The sequence below is a fragment of the Aquarana catesbeiana genome, linkage group LG01, assembly GCF_042186555.1.
Source record: "Aquarana catesbeiana isolate 2022-GZ linkage group LG01, ASM4218655v1, whole genome shotgun sequence".
Taxonomy (NCBI): Eukaryota; Metazoa; Chordata; class Amphibia; order Anura; family Ranidae; genus Aquarana; species Aquarana catesbeiana.
In genome coordinates, this window is record NC_133324.1 from 87491049 (window position 1) to 87510363 (window position 19315).

The following is a 19315-nucleotide window of genomic DNA, read 5'->3' on the forward strand; positions in this document are numbered from 1 at the left end:
CACGGTTTATAGCATGGGTTAAGTTGCTGTATGCGTCCCCTCAGGCCAATGTTAGAGTGACAGACAGGGTTTCGCACGCCTTCGCTCTGGGCAGGGGGACAAGGCAGGGTTGCCCTCTGTCCCCTCTGCTCTTTGCGATCGCGATAGAGCCCCTAGCAGCCCTGATAAGAGATAATGCCCAAATACAGGGATTCCAATACGGAAATCTACATGAAAAAATAATGTTGTATGCTGACGACATGCTACTCTTCTTAGGGGACACTAGTCACTCGTTAGTGGAGGTGATGTCCATAATAAAAACGTTCGGTCACTATTCTGGGCTAACCATCAACTGGTCCAAGTCGGCTCTGATGTTGTTGGAAGGAGATCACGGGGTTGTACTCCCTGATAGCTGCCCCATTCCCCTGGTCACTGGTTTCAAATACCTGGGCATACAAGTGGCGCCCAGGATTGGAGACTACTGCGCCCTAAACATCTACCCCTTGCTCTCTCGTTTTCGAGACAAAATAAATACCTGGAACAACCTGAAGATGTCCTTGGCGGGCAAAGCCAACTTAATTAAAATGATCCTAATGCCACAGTTGCTATACTTCCTACATAATACTCCTGTAGTGGCCCACTAAAAATTTTCAGAATAGTGAATACACTCTTCCGTCAGTTACTATGGAACAACAAAAACCCCAGAATTAAGCTGGAGCAGCTGCAGCAATCAAAGGACAGTGGGGGGTTGGCAGTTCCCAACCCCTGGTTGTACTATATAGCGTCCCAATTGCAGCAGCTGGTCGGCTCTATGACACCAGAACCAAAAGGCTCGTCGGCACGGCTGATGTTAATGGCGACGGGGGCAGAGACCATTCCCATGGGCCTTGAGGCACAGCTATTTGCAAAGTCCAACAAACAGACCCCAACATTATCACTAGTACAAAAAATTTGGAATAAGGTTAGACAGCTTCAGGGGGTGCAAGGCTTCACTGATTTCAGCCCAATATGGGGCAATCGCTCTTATACGGAGCTGGATAAATTAATACAAGGGCCAAGATGGCCCAAACATGGGGTTAAACTGCTACCACAAATATTCGCAAACGGTAAACTACTCTCCTTTACAGAACTGCAGGATAAATTTAACCTTCCAGATAACATGTTCTATTCTTACCTTCAGCTGTGACATGCAATTCTTACACAGGGGGACGCGGGGGGTTGGACACTGTCACCCACGCCGGTGTTTCATGTGTTGCAATCCAGTAGCGAGACCAAGGGAATTATATCTCAATGCTACCAGATGTTATTAGTGAGGCATTTGCGAGCATACCCGTGCAATGCAATGCTGGCTTGGGAAAGGGACCTTGGTCAGATTACAGAGGAGCAATGGGAGGAGGCCTTGCAGTCTATATCCACGTGCTCCCTTAACGTTGCACAAAAGGTTTCCCAATTGTTTATAGCGTTAAGAGTGCACTATACCCCAAAAAAGCTATTTAAAATGGACAGGACGATAGACCCTCTATCTTCTCGCTGTCGTCAGCATGATGGGGACCTTATCCACCTCCTGTGGAGATGCCCGAAGCTCCACCGATATTGGAGGGAGGTGATGGGTACGCTCAATGAGGTATTTCAAATGAAAGTCCCCATGGACCCCATGTGCTGTATACTGGGGGTCCTGGAGGATGAGATCCCTGAAGAATTGGTCAGGGTCGCGTTCTCCAGAGCTTTATTTCAGGCCAGAAAACTTATACTTATGGGTTGAAAGTCTGTGGAGCCACCTACTAGTCGCTCATGGGTGGAACACATAGGACAAACCCTCATAAGGGAGAAGTATATATATCAACACAGAGGGTGCCCTACCAGGTTTGAACGAATTTGGTCCAAATGGCTGGACACACCGGGGCTAAGCCCGAGAGAGCTAGTGATGTCCAGACTCTTACAATCTCTGTAAATAAAACGAGGAGATGCAGGATAGTGTATATATTATAAGATGTGCGGGTGGGGGGAGGTGATGAGGAAAAGGTGAACTTTGGTTTGCAGGAGTGACGCAGTGAGATGGAGAGCAAAGTTGAAATAAATACTGTATGTATGTACATGAAGGATATCCGCTATAACAAATCCTATGTAATTGCAAAATTGGTGACGTTGATTGTTGGATAATATGTGAATGTTCAATAAAACCTTTTTTTTGATTTAAAAAAAAAAATGAGGGTACGCCATGTTGCGAGAAAGTGACAACATAAATATGAAAGTACAGTACATGATTTATTTATTAAAATTTAGAATACATATCAGATATTTTGTATCAAATAGATAGGTAGTTATCAGACTTATGCCCTGTACACACGGTCGGATTTTCCGACGGAAAATGTGTGATAGGACCTTGTTGTCGGAAATTCCGACCGTGTGTAGGCTCCATCACACATTTTCCATCGGAATTTCCGACACACAAAGTTTGAGAGCTTGCTATAAAATTTTCCGACAACAAAATTTGTTGTCGGAAATTCCGATCGTGTGTAAACAAATCATCCCAGGGAACAGCTAATACGCAGGACAAAAACCATATTTGAATGATGATGAGAGTGAAAAGTGAGCAACAAATAGGAATCCTCACCACTCTGGAAATAATATAAGCATATACAGTATCTCACAAAAGTGATTACACCCCTCACATTTTTGTAAATATTTTGTTATATCTTTTTATGTGACAACACTAAACAAATGACACTTTGCTACAAAGTGAGTACACCCTTAAGTGATAATGTCCAAATTGGGCTCAATTAGCCATTTTCCCTCCCCAGTGTCATATGTCTCGTTAGTTTTACAAGGTCTCAGGTGTGAATAGGGAGCAGGAGTGTTAAATTTGGTGTTATCGCTCTCACTCTCTCATACTGGTCAAGTTGAGTGCATGTACTCCGCGTCATATCCAGAGTTTGTCTTATCCAGAGTTTTGGGAAATAGACCTATGAGTGCTTCCAGCATTGCTGAGGAGGTTGAAGGGGTGGGGGGTCAGCCTGTCAGTGCTCAGACCATACGCCGCACGCTGCATCAAATTGGTCTGCATGGCTGTCGTCCCAGAAAGAAGTTGCTTCTAAAAATTATGCACAAGAAAGCCCTCAAATAGTTTGCTGTAGACAAGCAGACTAAGGACATGAAGATAAACTTATTTGGTTCAGATGGTGTCAAGCGTGTGTAGCGGCAACCAGGTGAGGAGTACAAAGTGTCTTGCCTACAGTCAAGCATGGTGGTGGGAGTGTCATGGTCTGGGGCTGCATGAGTGTTGCCAGCACTGGGGAGCTACAGTTCATTGAGGGAACCATGAATGCCAATGTGTACTGTGACATACTGAAGCAGAGCATGATCCCCTCCCTTCGGAAACTGGGCCACAGGGAAATATTCCAACATGATAACAACTCCAAACATGCCTCTAAGATGACCACTGCCTTGCTAAAGAAGCTGAGGGTAAAGGTGATGGACTGGCCAAGCATGTCTCCCGACCTAAACCCTACTGAGCATCTGTGGGGCATCCGCAAATGGAAGTTTTAGGAGTGCAAGGATTCTAACATCCACCAACTCCTTGATGTCATCATGGAGGAGTTGAAGAGGACTCCAGTGGCAACCTGTGAAGCTCTGGTGAACTCCATGTAGCAAAAAGTAATTTCTTCAGTGTTGTCACATGAAAAGATATAATAAAATATTTACAAAAATGTGAGGGGTGTACTCACTTTTGTGAGACACTGTATATAAATATATATATATGTATATATGTAAATAATATCAATGCACACATGCAAGGAGAGTGTGCGGATATATATGAAAAGTGTACAGCAAGGTGACCAAAGTGTAAATAGAAAAGAAAAATGCAACCACCGCCCACCACAGCGGTGAAAAAAAAAAAAGGATGATAACTCAAACACCAGTGAAAATAAGTATAGTGACCAAGCCATGAGGAGACCAATAAGGACAAGGGTGAATGGGTGCGCATGAACGCCAAAGTGAAAAACTGAACAGAAAAAAGTGTGATAAGTTAACCAAACTTACATATATGATATGAACAGATGACCTGGTAAAAACGTGTCTATCTAGTGACCAAAACAGGTGGAGTGATGGGCTGGCCGGCCTTGGCTGTAAATACCCAAGGCCGAGGGCATGCCTCCACCAATGTCATGCTGAACGCAGTAAAAAGGGATAAGGCAGGCATAACGGATAATCAATCCGTCGCGAACACCGGAAATGAGTCTGCATCTGTCCCGCCCTCGGTGTGGTGAGGATTCCTATTTTCACTCTCATCATCATTCTAACACGTTTTTTTGTCCTGCACATTGGCTGTTCCCTGGGCTGATTTTGCATGCCCTCGCCTCTGCCCCGGGGCTGACATTATTTTGGACACCCCCGTCCTGCTTCCAGCAGCTGGGCTATCATACATGTTCTTTTAGTTGACATGTAAGTGTTATTGGATTTTTTTTTTCCTCTATTAACATACATCCTGTACCATTCATATCTATAGATACTATTGACATCATACTCCTGAGGAGGGAATGGATCCTCAAAACGTGTAGAGTTCTTTTATGTCATTACAGTTTGATTCTTTACCCAGATCTACCTATGTACCTGCTTAATTATGCCCTCATGTATCTATTCAATATGAAATTATTTATCAATTCTATGTAAGTCAACTTTCTATGGAATTTGTTTTTATGATCGCTATGTACTTTGAGAATATTTTTACTTGTTTGTATAATAAATTGACTGGTATTTTATATACTGTTTGTACCTTTACCTTATTCAGTGACCGGCCTCACTCAAAGTCCCATGACCACAGTTTTTTTGTATACTTATGTATTTACCAGGATGGAGGCCCACCACTGTGGTTGTGTCAGTTCATATCTTTCTTGCTCTTATAGCTGTTCTAACTTCAATGCTAGCCCCTGCGTGGGCAGAACTTTTGCATATTAACCACTTGTTAAAACTGAATAAAAACGATCGAAACAGAAAAAAAAGAGATCTTTTTTTTGCCTTAATATATACTTCAAATCACATTGCTTACTGCATATTGTACTTGTTTGTAGCCTAAATACTGAAATCTGCACTTAAAACTGTAATTTTGGAAATTTTGGAAACCAGTAAAAACTAAAACTAAAATTTTTGGGTGCCATGTCATTACATTTCAATCTGGTAGGTTGGCAACACTGTTGGGCTCTTATTCTAAGACTTTATTTTGGTGTTATCAAATAAATAATCATAAAGAGCTGAGTATAGGGAGGGTGCTCTCTTTTCTGCTTTGGATTCATTAGGTATGTATTGCTCGTCCATGAGGTAGGAAAACAGGATTTGTATTCACAGCACATTTCCTTCACATATGCAAAACATCTATGCAAATGAAACAAGTTCATCTTGACATTATTAATTCTCAGGCTGCTCATTAGTAATGATGAGAATATTGTTTGGAAGGTCATAGTCAGGTGATCTCCAGGTTACATTGAGAACAGATAAGAAGAAAGATTCTGGCTACAGAGCTTAGGCTTCAGTATATGAGACTTTTCATTGATCTTTTAAGTATCTTTTAAGTATATATTACTTTTTATGAGACTGTTTGTGTTTTCAGACGTGTATGTGTGTTGGTGCCAGAATTGCCAAACCCAAAATGTATGTGCTGTTTACAGACAACAGCTTAAAAAAACAATGGATAAACTATTTCTGACACTTCATAAGAAGGTGCCAGGTCTTCCAGCCTGGAGCTCTGATGCAAAATTTCAGATTTCCTTGTCTCACAATATCTAAAGCCTCAATACCCTGGTTACCTTATCTGACTTCATACCAAGAGAGTGTCATTGCAAACTGACCAAGTCCTTAAATGGTCATATTGCTTGCAAGGGGAGTTGGCCATTTCCTTACACATAGTTCCTATCTACTACAGCAATAACTTGGAATATTCAGTCTCTACCAGGGCGAGCATGCGTCTAAGTCTGATCACCTGTGCCACACAGCAAGAAAGCAGGCGAGACTCCATGGTTATGCAGCATCTTTAGTTAAGTATTCTTGTTATATTTTCTAACATTATTACATTTGTTATCTGTATTTGTCATTGCTTAATTAAATGTTATACTTATAAGTATTTGTGTGATCTCTCTTTGCACATCTTGAATACAACTCCAAAAATGTAAACTATCACATAACTGTAATAAAACAAGCTCCACCACATTGAGCTCCTCCAGACACAAACACATGAATTGAGCATCCTTGGACATTTGATTGATGTTAGCCCCTGCTGAATCTTCATCACTGGAGCCAGAAGGCACACTTCTCTTTCACGTAACACTTTTATTTATTCACTGTTCCTTATCCAGCTTACAATGTTGTGAGTAAATAAGCTTAAATGACAGTATAAAAGAGGAATTTCGGGCATTGATTTTTTTTTTTTTTACCTGGTTACATTGGTCCAGCTTGGATCAATATAACTATTGTGACATTATGAAAGGCGAGGTGATTGATGGACGTTATGTTTCACCACGCATGCGTTCATTTCCCGAGAACTAAGGTGGATTCAGGTCTGGGTTTTACCAGCCACCTTGGCAGGGTTGGTTCAGGACTAGATTTTGCGGTCCACTTGTGTCCACCAACAGGTGGTATAAATTAAGCAGGACTAGAGCAAAGAATTGCTCTGGGCCTGGGACTCCTCCAGTGAACCTAGGCACCAGACTCAGGCCTTTTCTCATGAATGAAAATTAGTGGAGAACATAGGAAGCGCCACCTGAGTGTAGTATTAAGGTACAGTTTAATTGCAAGATACAAGATAACATAAGGCTCATCTGTATGTGGGTATGAAGGGTAACTCTCCCGGTATCCAAGACGGGCATCCACGCGTATGGCAAGATGACAGGGGAACCGTGATCTGTCCTGTGGCCACCAGGAAGTCAGCTGGAACCAGCGTGGAATGCAAGGACACTTCCTCACCAGAAACGGAGGAACATCAGGGAGAGAATGGCTGGATAGGCAAGGCTATGCGCTCGGAGCATCAGCTCCTTCTACAGGCCTATTTTCATTGATTCTTTTCTCATGAATGGATGCCCTTGCTAGTTAGCAAGCCTTGGAGGACCAAACTTCCAGTACACACCCTCCCCTAGGCAGGAGTCTGGAGGGAAAAGAGCTTTACAAGATCACACACAAATATGTATACCCCCTACCAGCTTGCACCACTGGAAATAAACATTTTAGGGTTTTCCATGGAAACACAAATATTAAAAACCCAGCATTATTGTATATTCTTGCACTTTTGCCAGGGGCACACCACATCAGGAGGCAGAAGCTAACAATAACAATGGGCTTAGGGAAGAACAAGTGAATATCAAAACTATCATTTCAACATAGGCTAATTACAACCAAACAACACTAATTTGCTTAGGGTAAGGCAGCTACTTTAAAAGGGCAGGCTTGCCTGTTGGAAGATTTTACCTTTACTCCTGTTCTCGTGACAACTGATAATTTTTAGATTTTCCCTCACTTTCAGTCCAAGTTATAGTAGAATGACCCTTCCCAGCAGGGACAGACAGCAATAAAAAAACAAATAAAGTTTTAGCCATAAAAGTAGAGAAGAACCAGTGACTTGCACCTCCTGAATAACTGGGCTGGAAGGAGCAATGAAGAAAGAACACACACAAAATCCAATGGCTGCTTGAGCAACAGCAACAATGATTATATGATCAGAAAACCTATATATTTTGGTTTGTTTTATTCATATGTATTCAGAAACATCATCAAACTTCAAACAAGGATCAAGCTTACAAAACTCTTTTGTGAGAAAGACCTTTTGGTAATAAATGTGCTTAGAAAAAGCTTCCTGACAGACGTAATACATATTATTCCTTATTTCTAAGACAGGAGGAAGATAGATCCCCAATTTGTGTGGGAAGGGGGATATTTGTTTAAAATGTGTTCTATGTAGGGGTTTTGGATGAATGATATCAAGGTTACAACACCCCAGTGACCTGCTGTAGACATTGGGCTTTATTTATCACTTGGCATAAACATAATTAGGCTACTTTGACACAAACTTGTGATTTAAACAACTTTGAAAAAGTGAAAAGCAGGGTTATACTCAGCTAAAATGTGTCTGTTGTCCATGAAAGCTCCATAACCAGGATTATTTTCCAACCTTGCTGAAAGCGTGAGTAATTACTAAACTATGCGGCAAATTTTTCCTAATGGCTAAAGCTAATAGTTGATTGCTTCCAGGAAACTCTAGGACAGTGACTGTGGTCAGAAAGCTTAAAGTGAACCTGTTGGATTTTCAAAATTTTTAACCAAAATGTATTACCTAAAAATACATTTTGCCTGGTAATACCTCTCTGTGCACCCAGGAAGCCCTCTAATGTAATAGAAGCCTTGTGGAACTCCTCCCTGTCATTACTGAATTAATGAGAATGCAGTAATTTGTAGCTTGTGTGCTCTCATTGTATAATAAAAAAGTAGGGTGGGTCATAGCTCCGACGTCAGAGCTAAGAAGGAAATTTTAAAAAAATCCATGGATATGGATCAATCCTATAATCTCTTACTAGACTATTGCTCTACCTCTGAACCACTACGGTAAGCAGGGATGCTGGTCTGGTAGCAGGGCTTCTGACAATGTCAGTCCAGGAACATCAATGCTGGAGAATAAATGTGATCTGCAACTTCTTTGCAAGAGTAAGATCAAAGTTGAGGCCTCTCTTAAAGTACTTCCTTGTGATTGGAGGGCTCCTCAGATGCATAGCAGATAGCACAGTGGCTTGGTTAGCCCTTCCGACTTGCAACCCTGGAGTCTCTCATTTCCATTGTAGTCAGGACATTAATTGTCTGGATTTGGTCATGTGGGTTTTCCCTGGGTAGTCCGGTTTCCTCCCACACTCCAAAGACATACTGGTAGGATATTTGGCTTCTGTCCAAATTGACCTTAGTATATGTCTGTCTGCATTGGAGGATTTTATGTTGTGATAAACTGATAAATTTACTCAGGTATTCCAAAGCACCTTTGGCCATAATGTCTACTTTACAACCCTGAAAAACTTTTTTGAAGCAAACTTATAAATACACAATTAAAATACATATTTTCAATTTCCTAAAATGTCTTAAAATCCCAGCATAAGGACTTTTCAGAAGTTTACTTGGATGGTAAAAAGGTCAAAGAAAAGAAAAACACAATTTCGCTATCTTTTCACAATGAATTGCTCAGTCATGCAACAGTCATGTCTTTATTTACACCTGAATGTGTGAAAAGAACAAGACGACTATTGGACTTTGCTAGAAAAATATTTACCTGCCATTCTGTTCTTCCTCCACAAAGGTTTTAAGACAGAACAGCACTTCAAGGAAACCCTATATTTTGTCCAAATGTCACCTGAAATACAACAGCAAGAATAATAAGTGTCCAGTTACCCTGAAGCTGTAACTAGCACTATTCATTTACAGGAAGGTCCTTCAGGTAAAATAAGTACTTGATAGTATTTTTTGTCTCCTTTTGCAGACATTTTTAAAGTTTAATACCCTTTTACTAAAACTAGAGCGTGCAAAATCTAGTGCAGCTCTGCATAGAAAGCAATCCGCTTTCAGGTTTTATTGGCTTAATTGAACCAGCTGAATTTAGAAGCTGATAGGCTACCATGTACAGTTGCACCAGATAAAGAGTGCTCCAGTTGTAGTAGATCCCCCCTTTACTGACTAACTTTAATTTAAAGTGGAAAATAAGGCTAATACTAACTATTCTTAAAATGTTTCCTCCTCCTCCCTCCTCTACCCACCCTGCATACGATGTATAAATAAAAAATCTGTGTACTTACCTATTTTTAAAAACCAGTTTGGTCATGTGATCCTGAAGCCTAAATCTGCATAAAAAAATAAGTACAATTGACATTACCTGTGAGAAGTGTCCCCTGTGTTGCTGCATTTTGTTCAGCATAAATCTTCCTCCTCCACTGCCCACCCCCCACCCTCGCCACCATAATCTTCTGGTGCTTTTGGGGTTAAAGTGTTTGTAAACCCCATTCATGAAATCTGACCGAGGCACATATATCTTTAGTGTTTACTTATCTCTCTCCTAAGCTGTCGTGTCTTTCTGCTCTTGCATTTGTCTGTTATCAGGAGAGTCACTTCTGACAAGTTCTCCAACACATAAGATAAGAGTAGCTGAAAATTTGTGTCGGGGAGGGAGCTTAGAGGTAGATAAGCAGAGCGCTTGTCTATTCACAGCACAGCTCTGCATGTTCCTTCCTTCCTCTGCCTATGTGGAGTGGGGGTGTGTGCCTTTCCTCCAATTAGCTGTTACACAGAGTAAGCCCAGACTCCCCTCCCACTGCTGAACGAGGAAACAAGATTTGTAACACGATATGCACTTTCTAAAGAATTTAGAAAGGGAAAGACAGCAGATATACAAGTAAAATGTATGTAGGGAGATTTGTTTAATCTCTGTGTATCCTCTGAGGCTGTTCACTTCACTGGGTATAGGAGAGGGTTTACATCCACTTTAATAGAACTAATGGAGCTTTCAGAGGCACTCATCAAGAGAGCCTGACTATAACCAGAGCCATCTTAATGGCATCATGGGCCCGCGTGCAAAGTGATGCACTTGGGCCCCTACCAGCCTGACCCAATTACGCACCTACTCTCAAGAATAGATTATAAATAGTTAGAATTAAACATATATTTATTAGTACTTTCAATAAAATAGATTTTAAACAATAAGAAAACATGCCATAAATCAAAGACTAGTCAACACAAAGGGCACAGTACAGGAGGGAGGCAGAAGGGCAAAGTACGGGGGGGGGGGGGGGCAGGTCAGGAGGGCAACATACTGGGATCAAGAGGGCACAGTACAGTTTGCGGGATGCTGCCTGGGACACAGCCATCCCTGGGAAAGCTAACTAAAAAGAGTGACTATCTCAGCAAGTCTGGGACACTTGTCAAGTATGATGTAATGCAAGATTATCATGGGGTCCCCATGCACCTGGGGCCCGTGGGCAGTGCCCAAGGGTGCCCATGCATTAAGACGGCCCTGACTATAACCTCCTTTCCACCCAGATCTGCCATTCACAGAAGCCTTACTACAGTTTCTAACATTGGTGTGCACAGCTTATTGCATTAGGGTGTGCACCGCAGAGCACAAACACATATGTGTGTATATCAGCAGAGCAGTGTCAGTAAAGCAGAGATTGGTGTCAGTAGGGAAGTGGATGCTGTTAGTAGTTTTTGTTTTTTATTATTTTTAAAATATTTTTTAAAATGTAATTTTTTTAAATAATTCCTTACAATATTATTTTTGATATTTTTTTTACAATCTTTTAGGAGCCCCATTGGGGGGCTTTGGTGAAATATCAAGGGTCTAAACAAAGAGAAAGGGTAAGAGGACAGAGCTTCCCCAGTCCCTTTCTCTGCAGCCTCAGCTGCACTGGACAGTGAACGAAGTGCTCTTTGCTGAACTCCTTCCTATTCATTCACAAACTGAAGCATAGGAAACATAGTTTCCTATGCTTCAGTTAAGAATGAACACAGGAGCAATCGGTACAGATCCCTCACTGTGTTCCTTCATTCATCCATCCTGAAACATCCCCCACAGCAGCCAATGGGAGAGGAGAGGAGAGGAGAGAAGCTGGCAGCACTGCAAGGGATACCAAGAAGCAGGGGAAATCAGCACCACGCATGGTGATTAAGAAGTGCCCAGGCACACCCAGAACACCCTGTGTGCACACCTATGGTTTCTAAGAATGAACAACAATTTATAAATAGAGGAGGGGCGAATGATTGAAAATTCTACCCCCTCCGTTCATAGATCCTGTTTCATACAAGAAGAAGTGATAGTACCAGTTATTTAGACCAGATTTAATGGAAAAAAAGGTTTTCATATGAAAACCAGCCATAATAAGTAGTGCAAACCTTTAGTGAATCAGGCCGAAGATGTTTTACAGTTTCAATAACCTTTGTATCTTTATCTTATTTGTTGGATTGAGTTTAACTAGGACTTGGGTGAACTCATTGCATTTACTCTAAGATGAGATACTCTGGGGGTTATTTACTAAAGGCAAATCCACTTTGCACTACAAGTGCACTTGAAAGTGCATTTTCAAGTGCAGTCACTGTAGATATGAGAGGGACATACAAGGAAAATAAAAAACAGCATTTTAGCTTGCACATGATTGGATGATAAAATCAGCAGAGCTTCCCCTTATTTCAGATCTTCCCCTCAGATCTACAGTGACTGCACTTCCAAGTGCACTTGTAGTGCAGAGTGGATTTGCCTTTAGTAAATGGACCCCTATGCACTTGTATGGTGATGAAAGGTCTGTTGTTTGAGTCTCTTCTAAAATCCTGAGCCTTGCAAATAAAATGCAAAAATTAGCAATAACCACCGCTCCTGCTGGCCCTGACTTACAGCTCTGTTTACGGATCTAAACAACTCTGTTATAAAAAAAAGAAATGATGTTTATAACATAGTTCCAGTGTTTATAATATATACACAGATGGAGCAAACATTCTCCCCAAAGATATTTTTATAGCCTGCAAAATGTTCCATCAAATTGAATCTACTTTCTTATATCCGATTGAATAAATGTATGCCCAATTACAACTTCAATCTCCTGTCTAAAGTATATACTATATATAGTTTCTTTCTTTCTGTTACTGCCATCTAGTGTAGAAATAGATACAAATAAAATGAACAAATCTGAGCACATCGCACCTATAGACATCTATTAGCATTTGCCATTTTCACTTTTCTTTTTGGTATCAATTCAATCAGGTAAGGGTTCATTTAGAAGCCAAAGCAAGCACTTTGATAATTCCACTGAGCTACAATAGGATCTTCAGTTCAATTCCTAACCACAGAACAGCACTACCTGCATGGAGTTTGCATGTTCTCCTTGTGTCTGCGTGGGTTTCCTCCGGGTACTCCGGTTTCCTCCCACACGCCAAAGACATGCTGGTAGGTTAATTGGCTCCTGTCTACTGTAAATTGGCCCTAGTATGTGTCTGTATGAATGTGAGTTAGGGACCTTAGATTGTAAGTTCCTTGAGAGCAGTGACTGATGTAAATCTATAATATACTGTATATGTAAAGCGCTGTGTAAATTTACAGCACTATATAAATTACCTGAAATAAATAAATAAATAAATCATAGGATTTTAGCTGTACATACACATAGGGGTTGAGTTACTAAAGGCAAAAAGACTGTGCACTTTGGAAAGTGCAGTTGCACACTGCATGAGCAGAAGCTCTGCTGACTTTCATCAACCAATCATGTGCAAGCAAAAATGCTGTTTTTTTATTTTCCTTGCATGTGATTGGGTATTCTTTGCAAATTGAAGCTTTACCTCATATACTAAGCTCTGGAGCAGCTGCACTTGCAGAGTGCAATTGCACTTTCCAAGGTGCACAGTCTATCGGCCTTTAGTAAATCAACCCCTATATTACCCCTTATATATTGGAACACCTGTCTTTACATGCACATGAACTTTAATGGCATCCTAGTCTTAGTTCGTAGGGTTCAATATTGAGTTGGCCCACCCTTTGCAGCTATAACAGCTTCAACTCTTCTGGGAAGTCTGTCCACAAGGTTTAGGAGTGTTTCTATGGGAATATTTGATCATTCTTTCAGAAGCGCATTTGTGAGGTCAGACACTGATGTGGACAAGAAGGCCTGGCTCGCAGTCTCCGCTCTAAGGGCCCTTTCACACCGGGGTGGTTTGCAGGCGCTATTACGCTAATAATAGCGCCTGCAAACTGACCCGAAACAGCCGCTGCTGTCTCTCCAGTGTGAAAGCCCCTAGGGCTTTCACACTGGAGCGGTGCGCTAGCAGGATGGGAAAAAAAGTCCTGCTAGCAGCATCTTCGGAGCGGTGAAGGAGCGGAGTGTATACCGCTCCTCCCCATTGAAATCAAGGGGACAGCGCGGCTATAACACCGGCAAAGTGCCTCTGCAGAGGCGCTTTCCGGTGGTTTTTAACCCTTTCTTGCCCGCCTTACAATAGCGGCGCTTTACCGCCGACGCCGCCCCCGCTCCAGTGTGAAAGGGCCCTAATTCATCCCAAAGGTGTTCTATCGGGTTAAGGTCAAGACTCTGTGTCAAGTTCTTCCACCCCAAACTCTCTCATCCATGTCTTTATGGACCTTGCTTTGTGCACTGGTGCGCAGTCATGTTGGAACAGGAAGGGGCCATCCCTGAACTGTTCCCATGCAGTTGGGAGTATGAAATTGTCCAAAATGTCTTGGTATGCTGACGCCTTAAGAGTTCAATTCACTGGAACTAAGGGGCCAAGCCCAACCCCTGAAAAACAACCCCACACCATAATCCCCCCACCAAATGATTTGGACGTAGAATTCCTGATTACGGGTCACCTGATCACTGTTGTAGCCTCTGACTGGGTATTAACAGTAATCAGTCACTGTGAAGCCGGCCCCTGTGTTTCTCTTTCAATGAATGGAGGAGAAAGATACATTAAAGTGCGTGTAAACATAAATAAACAATAAATACAAAATGTATGAAAAAATAAAGAGAAAATACCTAGATCAAGGTTTGATCTAGGTCAGTGCCAGGGTTAGTGGTTGGGTCAAGTAAGGGTCAAAGGTCAGGGTCAGTATATTTTGTGCAGGGTTTTTTTTTAATTAGTATCAGTGTTAGTTAGTGTCAGTGTGTTTTAGGTAGGACAAAAAAAAAAAAAAAAAGAAGGAAAATGCACACTATTGCTTCTTGTCTGTACCTTGGGTACAAACAACAAATAACATACACATATGTGATATCCCTGCAATTACATTTTTTAAAATAAAATATCTGCCTTTAGTACAGTGCACCTGGAAAGTATTCACAGCGCTTCACTTTTTCCACATTTTTTTATGTTACAACCTTATTCCAAAATGGATTTGTGACAGACCTAGCCGGGAGAGAGACTTTTGGAGGGGACTTAATGCTAGCCTCTTGCCGATCGATCGTGGGCCCTGGCATTTGGGGGAACGGTGCTCTTTGTGAGCTGTATGCCTGGGGACTCTTGAGGTGGTACTACTGTGGATTTGGGTCCTGGTCCCCCAGGACACACAGACTCTGGGGAGCCTGGATTTGCCATATTAGGAATAGTGGCTGATTCATAATGCTTGGACAAATACTGTTAGGAGATGCTGATGTAAATTCCAGCCACCTGTCTGTCTGTTGCCTGCTAGAATGGGTATTGTAAATAAGTCTCTAGTATGGGATCTAAGAGTCATTAGATCCCCATTGTTGTTTGTGTTAATTAACTCTGCTATTGTGATAATGTTGATTGGGTTTTCTGAGCTACAAGACGGCCAGTCTGACCTAAAGGTCATGTCTGAGTCATCTAGGCTGTCTAAAGGGATTAGTTAATTAGCCCATGTTAATTAGGTTTCTGGTCACAGGTGTATGTTCAGAGTAATATGAGCAGGAGGTATACACCTCCTCTTTTACTGTAAAAGAGCCTGTATTTTTCAATAAAAGAGATTCCTGGTTGAACTTACATACAGCCTGCCTGGTGTTTGTTCTGAGCTACACAACTGGATTAGAACGGCACATAGCTGTAGTTCTAATCCCGGAGCATCGGATGACTGAACCATCAGACGTGCGATCTGCAATCTGATTCTATAGCAGCAGAGGAGTGTCGGGAGAGTGGAACCAAGCGAGCAAGGGGCTCGTTACAGGATTAAATTTATTATTTTCCTCCAAATTATACAAACAATACCCCATAATGACAACGTGAAGGAAGTTTGTTTGAAATCTTTACAAATGTATTAAAAATAAAAAAATGAAAAAAATCACATGTACATGCCTTTGCCATGACACTCAAAATTGAGCTTAGGTGCATCCTGTTTCCACTGATCATACTTGAGATGACAACTTGATTGGAGTCCACCTGTGGTAAATTCAGTTGATTGGACACGAGTTGGAATGGCACACACCTGTCTATATAAGGTCCCACAGTTAACAGTGCATGTCAGAGCACAAACCAAGCCATGAAGTCCAAGGAATTGCTGAGGACCTCCGAGACAGGATTGTATAGATGCACAGATCTGGGAAAGGGTACAGATACATTTCTGCAGCAGGTCACAATGAGCACAGTGGCCTCCATTATCTGTACATTGAAGAAGTTCAAAACTACCAGGACTCTTCCTAGAGCGGGCTGCCCAGCCAAACCAAGCAATTGGAGAAGAAGAGCCTTAATCAGGGAGGTGACCAAGAACAACCATCTCTGCAGCACTCCATCAATCAGGCCTGTATGGTAGAGTGGCCAGACGGAAGACACTCCTCAGTAAAAGGCACATGACAGTCCGTCTGGAGTTTGTCAAAAGGCACCTGAAGGACTTTCAGACCATGAGACACAAAATTCTCTGGTCTGATGAAACAAAGATTGAACTCTTTGGCCTAAATGGCAAGCGTCATGTCTGGAGGAAACCAGGCACTGCTCATCACCTGCCCAATACCATCCCTACAGTGAAGCATGGTGGTGGCAGCATCATGCTGTGGGGATGTTTTTCAGCTGCAGGAACTGGGAAGACTAGTCAGCATTTAGGGAAAGATGAATGCAGCAATGTACAGACTGAGACATCCTTGATGAAAACCCGCTCCAGAGCGCTCTGGACCTCAGACTGGGGCGGATATTCATCTTCCAACAGGACAATGACCCTAAGCACATAGCCAAGATAACAAAGGAGTGGCTATGGGACAACTCTGTGAATGTCCTTGAGTGGCCCAGCCAGAGCCAAAACTTTAACCTGATTGAACATCTCTGGAAAGATCTGAAAATGGTTGTGCATTGACGCTCCCCATCCAACCTGATGGAGCTTGAGAGGTCCTCCAAAGAAGAATGTGAGAAACTGCCCAAAAATAAGTGTGCCAAGCTTGTAGCATCATACTCAAAAAGAATTGAGGCTGTAATTGGTACCAAAGGTGCTTCAACACAGTATTGAGCAAAGGCTGTGAATACTTATGCACTTGGGATTTTTAAACAAATGTCTTTTACGTTGTCATTATAAGGTATTGTTTGTAGAATTTTCAGGAAAATATTGCATTTAATCCATTTTGGAATAAGGCTGTAACATAACAAAATGTGGAAAAAGTGAAGTGCTGTGAATAATTTTCGATGCACTGTATCGCTTAAATCTGCCTCTTTATATTTGCTTAGAGTTCAGCTTTGGAATCCTTTCCTATGATTTATTTGTAATCATCTTCATCATGCACAATTTTCCTTCATGTGTTTTGTGTACTCAGAAGGACAGCATGCTTGAGAATGTGAGGAAGATCTTCCAGATTTAAAACGATGATATATTAGGAAATTTGTCATCAGCCTAATGGTGTGTTTGCAAACAGAACATGCAGTGTCACATGACGCACCTAGGAAGAAATTACAGCTGGAACTCTCAGTAGCAAATTACAGTGAAGTCATCATTCCACAAACGCAAATTTTATGGCGTCCTAATTAAAAAGTCTCACTTGCCAGTTGCAGACTGGGGAAATCCTTGAAGAAACTGCATCCAGGAAAATCCATGAATAGCAATATTACGTATGGGAAGATGAATGGACACTTGGTATGCGGTAATAGCCTCTACTGATCAAAATATTTTGAAGTTGCTGCAGATGTCATAATGTAGCGTTAAATCTAACTGACTAGATTTTTACAAAGTCTGCCATCTTTTTGAAGGTTAAGACTATATTTTATCTTCCCTGTAACAAGAGTGTCAGAAACGCCTTCTAAAGCTACCCATGCAATTTTGGCAAGACATCGTGGATGCCTAGACTCCCTAAGGGTTGTATGGCTTTAGATGGAGCTTAAATGGACTGGACTGGCTGCCTGACTCTGTGCTGACCCTCTTGCTTTTGTAGTTTGAATCACTGACCCAGGGCATGTCTGTAGAACAGGGGTATCTGAGAAAAGGCAAAAGTACTTACCTGCATACATTTTTTTAGCCTGTGACTCAAAGAACTGAACCCAAGGGATGTGCATGACAGCCAGGATGCTAACATTTTTAGAAGGAGTAAACTGTATTGCCAGAATTTATGGGCTTTATTTATGAGGAAGATTGGATGCCGCTGTTAGCAGGGCATTGCAGCGATTCCTCCACTCTGCAGAAGCATTTACTGCATGGCAATGCAGATTCCCATCATTGCCTAAAATCCTAAATCAAGTTTTCTCCTCCCAGCATGTTTTGATAATTTATTAGAATGAGTGGGGTTCTGCTTAAAGCATAGAAGAGTAACTGTAGGAAAACACCAAGTGGTCCGTTGAGTTTGCCCCCCCATTTATTTAACATCTCTGTCTGGAGATAAACCTTCATACTGAAAATACTGCCCCCATGAACTTTAATCACATCCTTCATGTTTTTAAAGTGGTTGTAAACCTCTGAAATGAAGATTGCGCCTATCCCCCTATAGTGTTACCTCAATCCAAAGCACCTGGTGTGATTTCTGTCTCCTCTCCCATTCCTCTGATATTGGCATGACTCACTTCTAAAAGGTCATGCCAATACCACAGAGCCCCCGCCCCATTCCCCGGCACACAGAAGGTGATTGACAGCTTCTGCTGTGCTTGTTTCCCTATGAGACTGTGTAGAGGGGAAAGAGGGGGCATTCCCACCACTCAGGGCTTAGATTACACTTATGCCGCGTACACACGAGCGGACTTTCTATCCTACTTGGTCCGGCACACTTTCCGACGGACTTTGTCCGCCAGGTGCGCCGGACTTTAAAACGGACGGACTTGCCCACACACGCCGGGACTTTCCGGCGGGCTAAGTCCGCCCGTCTTTCCGACGGACTTTCGCCGGAGTTCCGGCGGACTTTCAGAATGAACGGACTTGCCCACACACGGACAAGTCCGTTCATTTTGAACGTGACTCAGGTGCGACGGGACTAGAAAAGGATGTCAATCTTGCCGCTTTTATCGGCGAGATTGACACCTTACTAGCCCCGTCGCGGGGCATACCAGGCCCTTAGGTCTGGTATGGATTATAAAGGGGAACCCCGCTACGCCGAAAAAACGGCGTGGGGTCCCCCTAAAATCCATACCAGACCCCGATCCGAGCACGCAGCCTGGCCGGTCAGGAAAGGGGGTGGGGACGAGCGAGCGCCCCCCCCCTCCTGAACCGTACCAGGCCGCATGCCCTCAACATGGGGGTGGGTGCTTTGGGGGAGGGGGCGCCCTGCGCCCCCCCCCCAAAGCACCTTGTCCCCATGTTGATGAGGACAAGGGCCTCTTCCCGACAACCCTGGCCGTTGGTTGTCGGGGTCTGCGGGCGGGGGCTTATCGGAATCTGGGAGCCCCCTTTAATAAGGGGGCCCCCAGATCCCGGCCCCCCACCCTATGTAAATGAGTA